Here is a 13007-nt window from a genome sequence, read left to right as displayed (position 1 = left end):
CTTGCAGTTCAGTTCTGTGACCACAGAGGACACAGCCTCTCAATATTGTGCAGAAGACACAGTGAGGGGACCTCAGCATGAGCCCAGAAACAAACCTCCCTGCAGAGGAGCTCTGGACAAGCATGGGCCACTGGGCCCTAACCAAGCCCAGGAACTCTACTTCAGAGGAGGGGAAGAAAAACCTCTGGTTTCTGTGACTTTGCTTCTCACTGTTTAAGTACAGAGAGGCATTGGAGTCATTTCACTCTGTGGTAATGAAATGCTGTGTTTTTGTAAAGCCACATTAGTTTATTTCTCACTACACCTCTCAAGATGGTGTATATGGTAATATTTCTTGTACTTTTAATTGTGGACATAGCTCTTACTTGGTGAGACATGTATTGGTTTTTGAGACAGCCCTTTCTACATGTCATAGACCTGACTGCCCTGGAACTCACATTGTAGACCAGACTGGCCTTAAATTCACACATATCTACCTGTCTCTGCCTCCCAAGTTCTTGGATTAAAGGATTTCTCTAACAAGTCCAGCCAAGAGTATATTTTTTAATGAAATATGCTTTTTGAAACTCAACTGACATCAGCATGGCAGTAGTTGTCACATTAAAATATGAATTCCACATTTGATTGTCCTCACCCTCTACACACAGAAAAATCTGTATTTCAGAACACACCCTAGACTCTTCATACAAAGCAGTTGGTTTGATGTCTAGGGAATGAGACATAGAGTGACATCATGTCCACACATCACTGTAGCTGAATTACCTACTCTTTACTGCACAGCAGGGGATTTCCTGGAGTTGCATGTGTATGGCTGTGGTACAAAAACTCTACAGTCAGTAGTTACTGACTCCTACAGATGGAATTTTTGATGCAAGAAAATACATCATTTGGTATTATTATTAAAAACATCATATTAAATAAATACTCAAGTACTCACATTGATAATTAATATTTTTTAATTGTGTCCAATAAGAATCCAATTCTTATCTAGAGGAGAACTGAAAATTATGCATGCAGACACACCTCTACCTGCACCAATAGATTTTTGTCTGTGTTGTGTGATCTCTTCCTACAGAGTGTCATAAGAATGGAAATCTAACCCAAATGTAAATCCTGAAAGACAGTTCCTCAAACATGTATATTCAAAGTAAAGTCAGCAGAGTAAGAGGTCTCATACCAAGGACCCTAAATTCAGTAAACAAGAGTGACAGTTCCATGATATCTTTGAAAAATTCTAACTGATCATTAAGAAAATTTGAGACAAACCAAAGATGAGGCGTTATATCTGAACAATATCTCTGAGATTCTCATAGTATCACAAACAAGGTTGCATTGCATGTATAGTGGTGGGAGTTCCTCAGACTCAGCACTGGACAGCTGCCTCCCCATTGCTAAGAAAAGTCTCTACTACAGCTATGCATAGCCCAAAGATCAGACATAAAGGAACAAGGACTCACATATGAGATTTCCATGGATGAGAAAGTGGATGGACATCCAACCAGGCCAATCAAGACTGACAGGATTATAATATTCTGGAATTATAGTATTGTTTGTGGGAGACACTGTTTCTAATTGCAACCTCACATCCAGAGTCAGTATTAATAGGGATATCCCTAATAGTCAATTGTTAAATTCTGAACCACCTGCCACACCGTACTTTGCTAAGGACATCAGAAGGAGACTTCAGTGGGAACTCAGACATGAAAAAGACAATAAGGAATTCCTGGGACTTCTCACAATTAGTAGACATCTCTTAGATTTGTGCTCTTCCTTACAAACAGGTTTATTCTTGTTTAAGTGTTAGAATATGTGGTTTCCCCTTCCTGCTCAAGCAATCCTCTAGAGACCCTTTGCTAGGTCATAGTCTATGACAGTTACTATTTGTTTACATTCTCATAAGCATAGTATTATTTTACTGTGGAGCATCTAAGATGTATATTTGCCACTTTCTATCCAATAGAATGAATATGATAATAAAACTTTCCATGTTTCTCAAACAATGTTTGTAGTTCTGAGTTGGTGATGGTTATTAGCAAAGTTGGAAATCTCAGGAAATTCTAAATCATCTGAAAACCATTCTCATTATTTTCTCCCATGGGGTGGAGAAGCAAGATCTTTCATGAACTAATGTTATTTTTCACATATAGATGAGAAAACAAGTTGTCTATGTTTCAGGCTTCCAATGTCTGAATGTCTCTAATAGGATACATGTGACTATCATTTTTTCACACAATGCATGTTGGAGGTTTCCATCCTTGCAAAGAATACTTTCTGACCCAATGTCTCATGTAATGATTCCTTTGATGGTGTTTTTGTACCTTTGGATTGTGGAAATGTCTTAGTGACCATTTTGCACATCCCAGTGGATGTTATCTATACACTGTTCTAACTCTCTTCCAATTGCCAACAAAGATCCTCATCACAGTTTTCTGCTCTTTGGTGGTGTTTTCTTGTTAACATTGGCTACATGCTTACTATGATGTGTCTGTGTCTGGTGAAGGGAGGAAAGCTGGAATGTGTTACCTGTGTTTTAGAGAAGCATCACAAGAAGAAGTGATGGTTGGTTTTGGTACAGTGTTAATGGTCACCAATTTCATCACCTGTAAAAGGAAAAGAGACTCTGCTGGTCGAGGGCTTAGCCTTCTCTAAATGCTATTATGACCTCAACTATGTGTGACGATGTTTGAGAGAACAAATGGACCAGAGAGTGTAAGATTAGTGAGATCACAACAAATACAACTCATTAAACAGTAGAGTGTGAAGATGAAAACCAAGGGATCCACTGTCTGTAACCTAATAACAGAGTGAGGAACAGCCCACATAGTTGTCAGTAACATTCGATGACCATATTTAACCTGCAGGTTGAGCATACTCTGGACTTCAGGAATTTGTGGAATAACTTCTAAATATCTCCTAGATTTATTGATGAAAAGAGATAAATGAATGAGCAATATTTAATGAATGTGAAAAGAGCTTGTTCTGCTAGAATTTGGACAAAAGTTAACCACTTAAACAGTGACACTCTGACAATTTTATTGCAAAAAATTGGACTTGCTATATTCTTTTTTCTATATATTTTTATTTTTATTTCATTAAAACAATTATTAAATTTAAATATATTTTAATCATATTTTTCCCTTCTGTTGTTTTTTTTTCTGTTGTAATTTTTTTTTTATTTTACAATACTATTTAGTTCTACAAAATAGCCACAGATTCCCTTGTTCTTTCCCTTCCTGCACATCCCCCATTCCCACCTCCTCCAGATCAAGGTCTCCCCCGAGGACTGGGATCGACCTGATAGACTCAGTCCAGGCAGGTCCAGTCCCCTTCTGCCAGATTGAGCCAAGCGTCCCTGCATATGTCCCAGGTTTCAAACAGCCAACTCATGCAATGAGCACAGGACCTGGTACCAATGCCTAGATGCCTCCCAAACAGATCAAGCCAATCGACTTTCTCACCTATTCAGAGGGCCTGATCCAGTTGGGGGACCCTCAGCATTTGGTTCATAGATCATGTGTTTCTATTCGTTTGGTTATTTGTCCCTGTGCTTTATCCAACCTTGGTTTCAACAATTCTCGCTCACATAAACCCTCCTCTTTCTCACTAATTAGACTCCCAGCATGGATGTCTGCATCCAGATTCCTCAGTACTTGGATGGGGTTTCTGGCCCAAGTATTAGGGTGTTTGGCCATCCCATCACCAGGGTAGGTCATTCCCGGCTGTCTCTTGACCATTGCCAGCAGTCTTTTGTGGTGGTATCTTTGTGAATTTCTGTGGGCCTCTTTAGCTCTTTGTTTCTTCCTTTCCTCATGTGGTCTTCATTTACCATGGTCTATTCCTTGTTCTCCCTCTCTTTTCTTGATCCAGCTAGGATCTCCCTCTCTCTTTCCCTCGATCCTCGCCCTTCATCGCTCCCACTCATGTCCAGGCTGTTCATGTTGATCTCATCCATTTCTCCATGTCTTTCTTGGGGTCCCGTTTTCCAGGTAGCCTCACTGGTGATGTGAGTAGCGGTCCAGTCATCCTTGTTCCACATCTAGCACCCTCCTATGAGTGAGTACATACCATATTTGTCTTTCTGAGCCTGGGTCATCTCACTCAGGATGATTTTTTCTAGATCCAACCATTTGCCTGCAAACGCCATGATGTCATTGTTTTTCTCTGCTGAGTAGTATTCCATTGTGTATATGTGCCACAATTTATTTATCCATTCTTCAGTTGAAGGGCATCTAGGTTGTTTCCAGGTTTTGGCTATTACAAGCAATGCTGATATGAACATAGCTGAACAAATGCTCTTGTGGTATGATTGACTATTTCTTGGGTATATGCCCAAGAGTGGTATAGCTGGATCTTGGGGTAGATTGATTCCCAATTTTCTAAGAAAGCGCCATATTGATTTCCAAAGTGGTTGTACAAGCTTGCATTCTCACCAGCAGTGGAGGAGAGTTCCCCTCATTCCACATCCTGTCCAGCATAAAGTGTCTTCAGTGTTTTTGAACTTAGCCATTCTGACAGGCATAAGGTGGTATCTCAGAGTTGTTTTGATTTGCATTTCCCTGATGATTAGGGATGTTGAGCAATTCCTTAAATGTCTTTTAGCCATTTGAGTTTCCTCTGTTGAGAATTCTCTGTTTAGCTCTAAAGCCCATTTCTCAATTGGACTGTTGGTCGTTTTGATGCCTAATTTCTTGAGTCCCTTATGTATTCTGGATATCAGTCCTCTGTCAGATGTGGGGTTGGTGAAGATATTTTCCCATTCTGTAGGCTGTCGCTTTGCCTTGTTGACCGTATCCTTTTCTCTACAAAAGCTTCTAAGTTTCAAGTGGTCCCATTGATTGATTGTTTCTCTCAGTGTCTGTGCTACTGGTGTTATTTTTATGAAGTGATCTCCTATGCCAATGTGTTCAAGACTCCTTCCTTCTTTCTCTTCTAGCAGGTTCAGAGTAGCTGGATTTATGTTGAGGTCCTTGATCCACTTGGACTTAAGTTTTGTGCACGGTGACAGATATGGATCTATATGCAGCCTTCTACATGTTGATATCCAGTTATGCCAGCACCATTTGTTGAAGATGCTTTCTTTTTTCCATTGTACCCTTTTGGCTTCTTTGTCAAAAATTATATGTTCATAGGTGTGCGGATTAATGTCAGGGTCTACAATTTGATTCCATTGGTCCACATGTCAGTTTTTATGCCAATACCAAGCTGTTTTTATTACTGTAGCCCTATAGTAGAGCTTGAAGTCAGGGATTGTGATGCCTTCAGAGGTTGTTTTATTGTACAGGATTCTTTTGGCTATCCATTTTTTTTTCCATATGAAGTTGAGTATTATTCTTTCCAGGTCTGTGAAGAATTGTGTTGGTATTTTGATGGGGATTGCATTGAATCTGTAGATTGCTTTTGGTAAGATTGCCATTTTTACTGTGTTAACCCTGCCTATACATGTGCATGGGAGATCTTTCCATTTTCTGACATCTTCAATTTCTTTTTTCAGGGACTTGAAGTTCTTGTCATATAGGTCCTTCACTTGCTTGGTTAATGTTACCCCAAGGAATTTTATGTCATTTTTGGCTATTGTAAAGGGTGATGTATCTCTAATTGCCTTCTCAGCTTCTTTGTCCATTGTATACAGGAGGGCTACTGATTTTTTGAGTTGTTCTTGTATCCTGCTATGTTGCTGAAGGTGTTTATAAGCTTTATCAATTCCTGGCTGGAATCTTTGGGGTCACTCAAGTATACTATCATGTCATCTGCAAATAGGGAAAGCTTGACTTCTTCTTTTCCAATTTGTATCCCCTTAATCTCCTTATGTTGTCTTATTGCTCTGGCTAGAACTTCAAGTACCATATTGAATAAGTATGGGGAGAGTGGACAGCCTTGCCTCATTCCTGATTTTAGTGGAATTGCTTTGAGTTTCTCTCCATTTAATTTGTTGTTGGCTGTTGGCTTGCTGTTAATTGCCTTTATTATGTTTAGGTATGTTCCCTGTATCCCTGATCGCTCCAAGACTTTTATCATGAAGGGGTGTTGGATTTTGTCAAATGCTTTTTCTGCATCTAGTGAGATGATCATGTGGTTTTTTTCTTTGAGTTTGTTTATATGGTGTATTACATTGATGAACTTTCATATGTTGAACCACCCTTGCATCCATGGGATGAAGCCTACTTGTTCATGGTGGATAATTGTTCTGATGTGTTCTTGGAATCTGTTTGCCAGTATTTTATTGAGTATTTTGGATCAACGTTCATGAGGGAGATCGGTCTGTAGTTCTCTTTCTTTGTTGAATCCTTGTTTGATTTAGGAATCAGGGTAATTGTAGCTTCATAGAAGGAGTTTGGTAATGTTCCTTCTGTTTCTATTATGTGGAACAATTTAGAGAGTGTTGGTATTAACTCTTCTTTGAAGATCTGGTAGAATTCTGCGCTGAAACCATCTGGTCCTGGTCTTTTTTTGGTTGGGAGACTTTTAATGACTGTTTCTATTTCCTTAGGGGTTATTGGACTATTTAAATAGTTTATCTGGTCTTGATTTAACATAGGTATTTGGTACCTTTCCAGAAAAATGTCCATTTCTTTTAGGTTTTCCAGTTTTGTGGAGTAGAGGTTTTTGAAATATGACCTTATAATTCTCTGGATTTCCTCAATGTCTGCTGTCATGTCCCCCTTTTCATTTCTGATTTTGTTGATTTGGATTCTCTCTCTGTGTCTTTTGGTTAGTTTGGATAAGGGCTTGTCTATCTTATTGATTTTCTCAAAGAACAAACTCTTTGTTTCATTAATTTTTTGTATTATTCTCTTCGTTTCTAATTTATTAATTTCACCTCTCACTTTGATAATTTCCTGGTGTCTATTCCTCCTGGGAGACTTTGCTTCTTCTGGTTCTAGAGCTTTCAGGTGTGCTGTTAAGTCACTAGTGTGAGATTTCTCCAACTTCTTTATGTGGGCATTTAGTGCTATGAATTTCCCTCTTAGCACTGCTTTCATAGTGTCCCATAAGTTTGGGTATGTGGTGTCTTCATTTTCATTGATCTCTAGGAAGTCTTTAATTTCTTTCTTTATTTCTTCCTTAACCCATTGGTGATTCAGTTGAGCATTATTGGGTTTCCATGAGATTGTAAGTTTTCTGTAGTTTTTGTTGTTGTTGAAATCTAACTTTAAACCATGGTGGTCTGATAGAATGCAGGAGGTTATTCCAATTGTTTTGTATCTGTTGAGATTTGCTTTGTGGCCAAGTATGTGGTCGATTTTAGAGAAAGTTCCATGGGGTGCTGAGAAGAATGTATATTCTTTCTTGTTAGGATGGAATGTTCTGTAGATTATCTATAAGGTTCAATTGGGTCATGACATCAGTTAAGTCCTTTATTTCTCTGTTAAGTTTCGATTTGGGAGATCTGTCCAGTGGTGAAAGTGGGGTGTTGAGATCTCCCACTATTAATGTGTGGGGTTTTATATGTGGTTTAAGCTTTAGTAATGTTTCTTTTACATATGTGGGTGCCCTTGTGTTTAGGGCATAAATGTTCAGAATTGAAACTTCATCTTGGTGGATCTTAACTTTGATTAGTATGTAATGCTCTTCTTGATCTCTTTTGATTGATTTTAGTTTGAAGTCTATTTTGTTGGATATCAGGATGGCTACACCGCTTGTTTCTTAGAACCATTTGATTGGAAAGTCTTTTCCCAGCCTTTTATTCTTAGGTAGTGTCTGTCTTTGAATTTGAGATGTGTTTCTTGTATGCAGCAGAAAGATGGGTCCTGCTTTCATTTCCATTCTGTAAGCCTATGTCTTTTTATAGGTGAATTAATTCCATTGATATTAAAGGATATTAACAACCAGTGATTGCTCATCCCTGTTATCTTTGGTGGTAGTGTGTGTGTGTGTGTGTGTGTGTGTACTTCTCTTCTTTGGGGTTTACTGCTGTGGCTTAATCTATTGCCTGTGTTTTTGAGTGTGTATCTGACTTCCCTTGGTTGGAATTTTCCTTCTATTGCTTTCTGTAGGGCTCGGTTTGTTGATAGGTATTGTTTAAATCTGGCTTTGTCTTGGAATGTCTTGCTCCTTCCGTCTATGATGATTGAAAGTTTTGCTGGGTATATTAGTCTGGGCTGACATCCATGGTCTCTTAGTGTCTGCATTACTTCTGTCCAGGTCCTTCAGGCTTTCAAAGTCTCCATTGAGAAATCGGGTGTTATTCTGATGGGTTTACCTTTATAGGTCACTTGTTCTTTTTCCTTTGCTGCTCTTAATATTCTTTCTTTTTTTCTGTACATTTAGTTGTTTAATTATTATGTGTTGAGGGGACTTTTTTGGGGGGTCTAGTCTGTTTGGTGTTCTATAGGCTTCTTGTATCTTCATAGGCATTTCCTTCTCTAAGTTGGGAAAGTTTTCTTTTATAACTTTGTTGAATATATTTTCTGTGCCTTCTATCCCTATAATTCGTAGGTTTGGTCTTTTCATGGTGTCCCAAATTTCTTGGACATTTTGGTTCATGACTTTGTTGGCTTTAGTGTTTCTTTCCACTGATGAAACTATGTCTTCTACTGTATCTTCAATGCCAGAGATCCTCTCTTCCACCTCTTGCATTCTGTTAGTTATACTTGCATCTGATGTTCCTGATCTTTTACTCAGATTTTCTATTTCCAGCATTGCCTCTGTTTGTGTCTTCTTTATTTTTTCAATTTCCCTTTTCAGGTCTTGGACTGTTTCCTTTATTTGTTTTATTGCTATTTCATGATTTTCTTTCAGTACTTTATTGTTTTCTTCCAGTACTTTATTGTTTTCTTCCAGGAATTTATTGTTTTCTTCCAGGACTTTATTGTTTTCTTCCAGGACTTTATTGTTTTCTTCTAATTTGTTTGCCCTTTCCTCTAGTTGTTTACAGCATTCTTCCCATTTTTTGGCTTTTCCTCTACAAAAGCCTCTACCTTCTTCATGATGTTACTCATAAGGCTATTTTCTTGTGCTTCTTCTAATTTTTGATGTTCAGATCTAGATGTTGGATGCAGGCTAGGTTCTGGTGATGCTGTATTCCTCTTCATTTTGTTGGATGTACTTCTGCCTTGATGTCTGCCCATCTCCTTATGGTTCCTTCTTGGTCTTATCAGTGTACTTTGTTCAGAAAGAGATTACAGATTCAGGAAGTCTCTCTCTCTTGTCCAGATGGGAGTTCTCTTGTCCAAATGGAAACTCCAGGGCAGGATGGAAGCTCTTATTGGGACCGGAAGTCTGGGGCAGGATAGGAGCTTTTTTCCAGAAAGGAAGTCGGGGAAGAATGTGCACTCTTGTCCAGAAGGGAAGTCTAGGTCAGGATGTGAGCTCTTGTCCAGGAGGGAAGTCCAGTGCAAGATGGGAGCCCTGTCTGGTCCAGAAGGGAAGTCAGGGGCAGGATGAGAGCTGGGGGCCAGTCACTAAGTCTCAGGAAGTGGCTGGGGTCTTGGGCAGATGGTCGTGGGGGCAGGGCGTGGAGATTGCAGGGGCTGCTGGGGTGTTTGGAAAAGGGGATCCCTCCAGGTTGGGCTAGAAGGGGACCTGCCCAGTGCCCAGAACCTGGGGCCAAGTTGGGCAGGTCTTCCCTGAGTGGCTGGTGCCCAGGGATGTGGTCCGGGTTGGGCCCGGATACTCACCTCTGGTCCAGAAGGGAAGTCGGGTGACTTGCTATATTCTTATCAGTATCAGAGTATAATGGTAGTTTCCAGGATCAATACAATGGTGTAGTCCAGGATACTATGACATTTGTGTTTTTATAGGGTAAGGAAGATTGATGTCTAAGACCAATTGCCCTTTCCATCTTCTATATGTTTTGTAGTCTTCTAGGGAAAATAGAGAAACAGAGGTGACTTAAAATTTCACTAACTGAGGGAATGCTTCAATTTCTCTGAAAGGCACACTGTGCCCCAGGAGCCAAGGGCCCTAACTTATAAACCTCTGACTTGTGCCTTTAAAAGAAGCTAGACTCGGTGAACTCCATTATTCCCTGCAAAGCATGATTGCTCTAAGCAAAGGCAATATGCTTATTTTTCCTAGGCACAGTAATTTGGCATGGTGTAATCCTTTAGTGACTCAGTAGTACCATCGGATAGTGCTGGAGTTGAATCCATCTGACAAGAGGAAAACTCTTCACTGTGAGAGATATTAATGACCATAGAAGCACAAATAAAATAAATCTTTGACACATGTTCAATATCTCCATAAAACCAAAAGTCATTTTGGCTACAGTTGAGTCATGTGAGCACTGAAGTTGTAGGCATACATTACTGTTCAAGAGAGACAGTTAAACTTCACTATAATGTTCACAGACCATGAAGAACCACTACCAGAGATCCCTGGGTTGGAAGTGGCATTCATGGTTTCTGTAATGGCTGCCTCCAGGTAGAAGACAAGTCTGTTTTCAGTAGTAAATAGAATAATTCTTGCTGAATGAGGAGTTCCATTTCTGTTCAGCTTGTTAAAATGAGAGTGTGTGATATGCACATGAGCACAGACCATGCACTGGGGAGAGAAGTTCCCATGGCATAAATATGGAAGCAGAGACATGAGAGGAAGAATTCTGCTCATGAAACCTCACTGTATACCCAAGGATGACCTTTAACTTCTGATCCTCCTGCCTCCAATTCCCCATTGCTAGGGTTCCTCTGCTTTGTGTGGTGTTAGAGATTTAAAGCAGAGCTTCATGAGTGCTAGGCAGCATTCTACCAACTGAACTATGTCCAAGACCCTAATAATTTTTTTTCAAATTTTAATAGAGATATTTATTTATTTGTATTTGTTTATATGTTCATACACACACAAATTTAATGACACCTAGTTTGAAATCAGAGGACAATCTTTCTCCCCTTCTATTTTGTGGCTTCTGGGACTAGAACTCAGGGAGTAAGTCTTGGCAGCCAGCATCTTCCTTGGTATACATACATACAGAAAGGAAGTGAATGAATTTAGTGTAGTCTTCAAAGTCACTAGGTCATAGAGGTAGACCTTGAATTCTTGTCCTCCTGTCTCTGTCTGCTGGTTTTACATGTATATGATACTATACCTAGCCTCTATTTGGTTGAAAGACATGAGGTGCAGATCCAGCACAGTGGGAGAGTGCTTGCTTAGCATGTACAAGGAAATAGTTTTAGTTTTCAATACTACAGAAAGAAGGGAGGGTGTCAAATCAAGCTGCTTTTTCTATTATTGTCATGGCTACTGCCTTTTTCCAATATAATAAATCTATTTTCTGTGGTGTGATATTTTGAAATTTTAATTTTTATTTGTGAAAATAAAGCTTGCTTTGAGTCAGAGGGCTGAGCTAGCCAGTAGCTGACCAATATTGACCATAGAAGTTTGGAGCACCGTGGACAGTTAGGAGACAGAAAGTAATAAGGTGAGGTTGAGAGAGGATGTCGGCCCTTTTGGGAGAAGGAACAGAAGAGGTAGGAAGTTACTGTTGGCTGCTCCCCTGTTTCTCTGATCTTTCAGGTTATTACACCAACATCTGACTCCTGATTTTTTATTGGTAAAGAATAATTAGATAAACCCTTCAGTTTCCTTTGTTAAAAACAAAATGAACAAACAAACAAACAAAAACCTTCTGTATAAACCAAGATATACCAGCATGCAGGGGAGCAGCAGGGTGCACAGCGGAGCCAGTAATCAACAGGGAGAAATGAGATGAGGAGTGGAGGAGAGCAACTCTGCAGCCTCTGTGGACTCCCTTCCTAAAGTCTGTTAGCTGAACAACACCTGCTGCAGTTATGTGACGTCTCCATGTTCAAACACAGTAAAAATTCTTTGTTAAATATTGTACAGATTGTTATTGTCTCATTTATTTTATTAGGATTTATTTATTTAAATTTGATTTTGTGAAAAACATTTTTTTTCATACAATATATTCTGATCACGGTTTCCCTGCCCAGCCCCAATCCTTCCTACCTCCACATCTCCCTCCCTTTCTTTCTCTCTATCAAATGTAAACTAATACACAAGAAAAGGAAAGTGTTAAAAACAAACCCAAGAAACACATACCTGCAACTTACAGGAAAAGCAACTATTAATGGATTGCATATGAAAGAAGATTACAAATTCTCCTAATTTATGAATTTTTAAAACTTCCAGACACTAATATTCTAATCACAACCACAACCTGAAAATCAATTTTGGCACAAAGAAGACCAAATGTTTCTGGTTTAAATTTTATTTTTGAATTAAGATATTAGGTCTTTATGTTATATCCACTGGGTCTGCACAGGTCTCAGGAATGGCTACTTCCTCAGACAGGATGATGATTTGAATCTCAGCATCCTGCTCCCTGACCCAGGTTAACTCTTCTCTAGCTGGACTAGGTGCTTATATAAGAAGTACCCTGTGTCATTAATATGCAAATCATGTGAGTCTATAGTGGTAAATACAGAGATGTCCACACCCTAGAACAACATATGATCAATGTTCTCTCTACAGTTACTGAGCACACAGGTTCTCACCACGGGATGGAGCTGGATTATCCTCTCCCTCCTGTCAGTAACTACAGGTAAGAGGCTTTCCAGTTCCAACCCTGAAGAGGGAACAGGGACTGAAGTGACAATGACATCCACTCTGCCTTTCTCTCCACGGATGTCCACTCCTAGGTCCAGCTGCAGCAGTCTGGTCCTGGGCTTGGGAAACCTGGTTCCTCAGTGAAGTTGTTCTACAAGGTTTCTGGCTACACTTTCACTAGCTATGGTATAGACTGGGTGAAGCAGAGGCCTGGCCAGGGCCTGGAGTGGATTGGATACATTTATCCTCAGAATGGTGGTACTGGCTATGTTCAGAAGTTCCAGGACAAGACCAAAGTGACTGTAGACACATCCTCCAGCACAGCCTACATGGAGCTCAGCAGCCTGACATCTGAGGACTCTGTGGTCTATTACTGTGCAAGACACACAGTGCTGCAACCACATCCCGAGTGTGGTCAGAAGCCCTGCAGGAGCAGGAAGCTGCCATGGGAAGGGATGGCAGAAAAGATTAGACTGAAGATTTTTTTCAAAAATAATCATTCT

Source organism: Peromyscus leucopus, chromosome 14, assembly GCF_004664715.2.
Source record: "Peromyscus leucopus breed LL Stock chromosome 14, UCI_PerLeu_2.1, whole genome shotgun sequence".
NCBI classification, from domain to species: domain Eukaryota; kingdom Metazoa; phylum Chordata; class Mammalia; order Rodentia; family Cricetidae; genus Peromyscus; species Peromyscus leucopus.
This window is presented reverse-complemented; position numbering follows the sequence as displayed.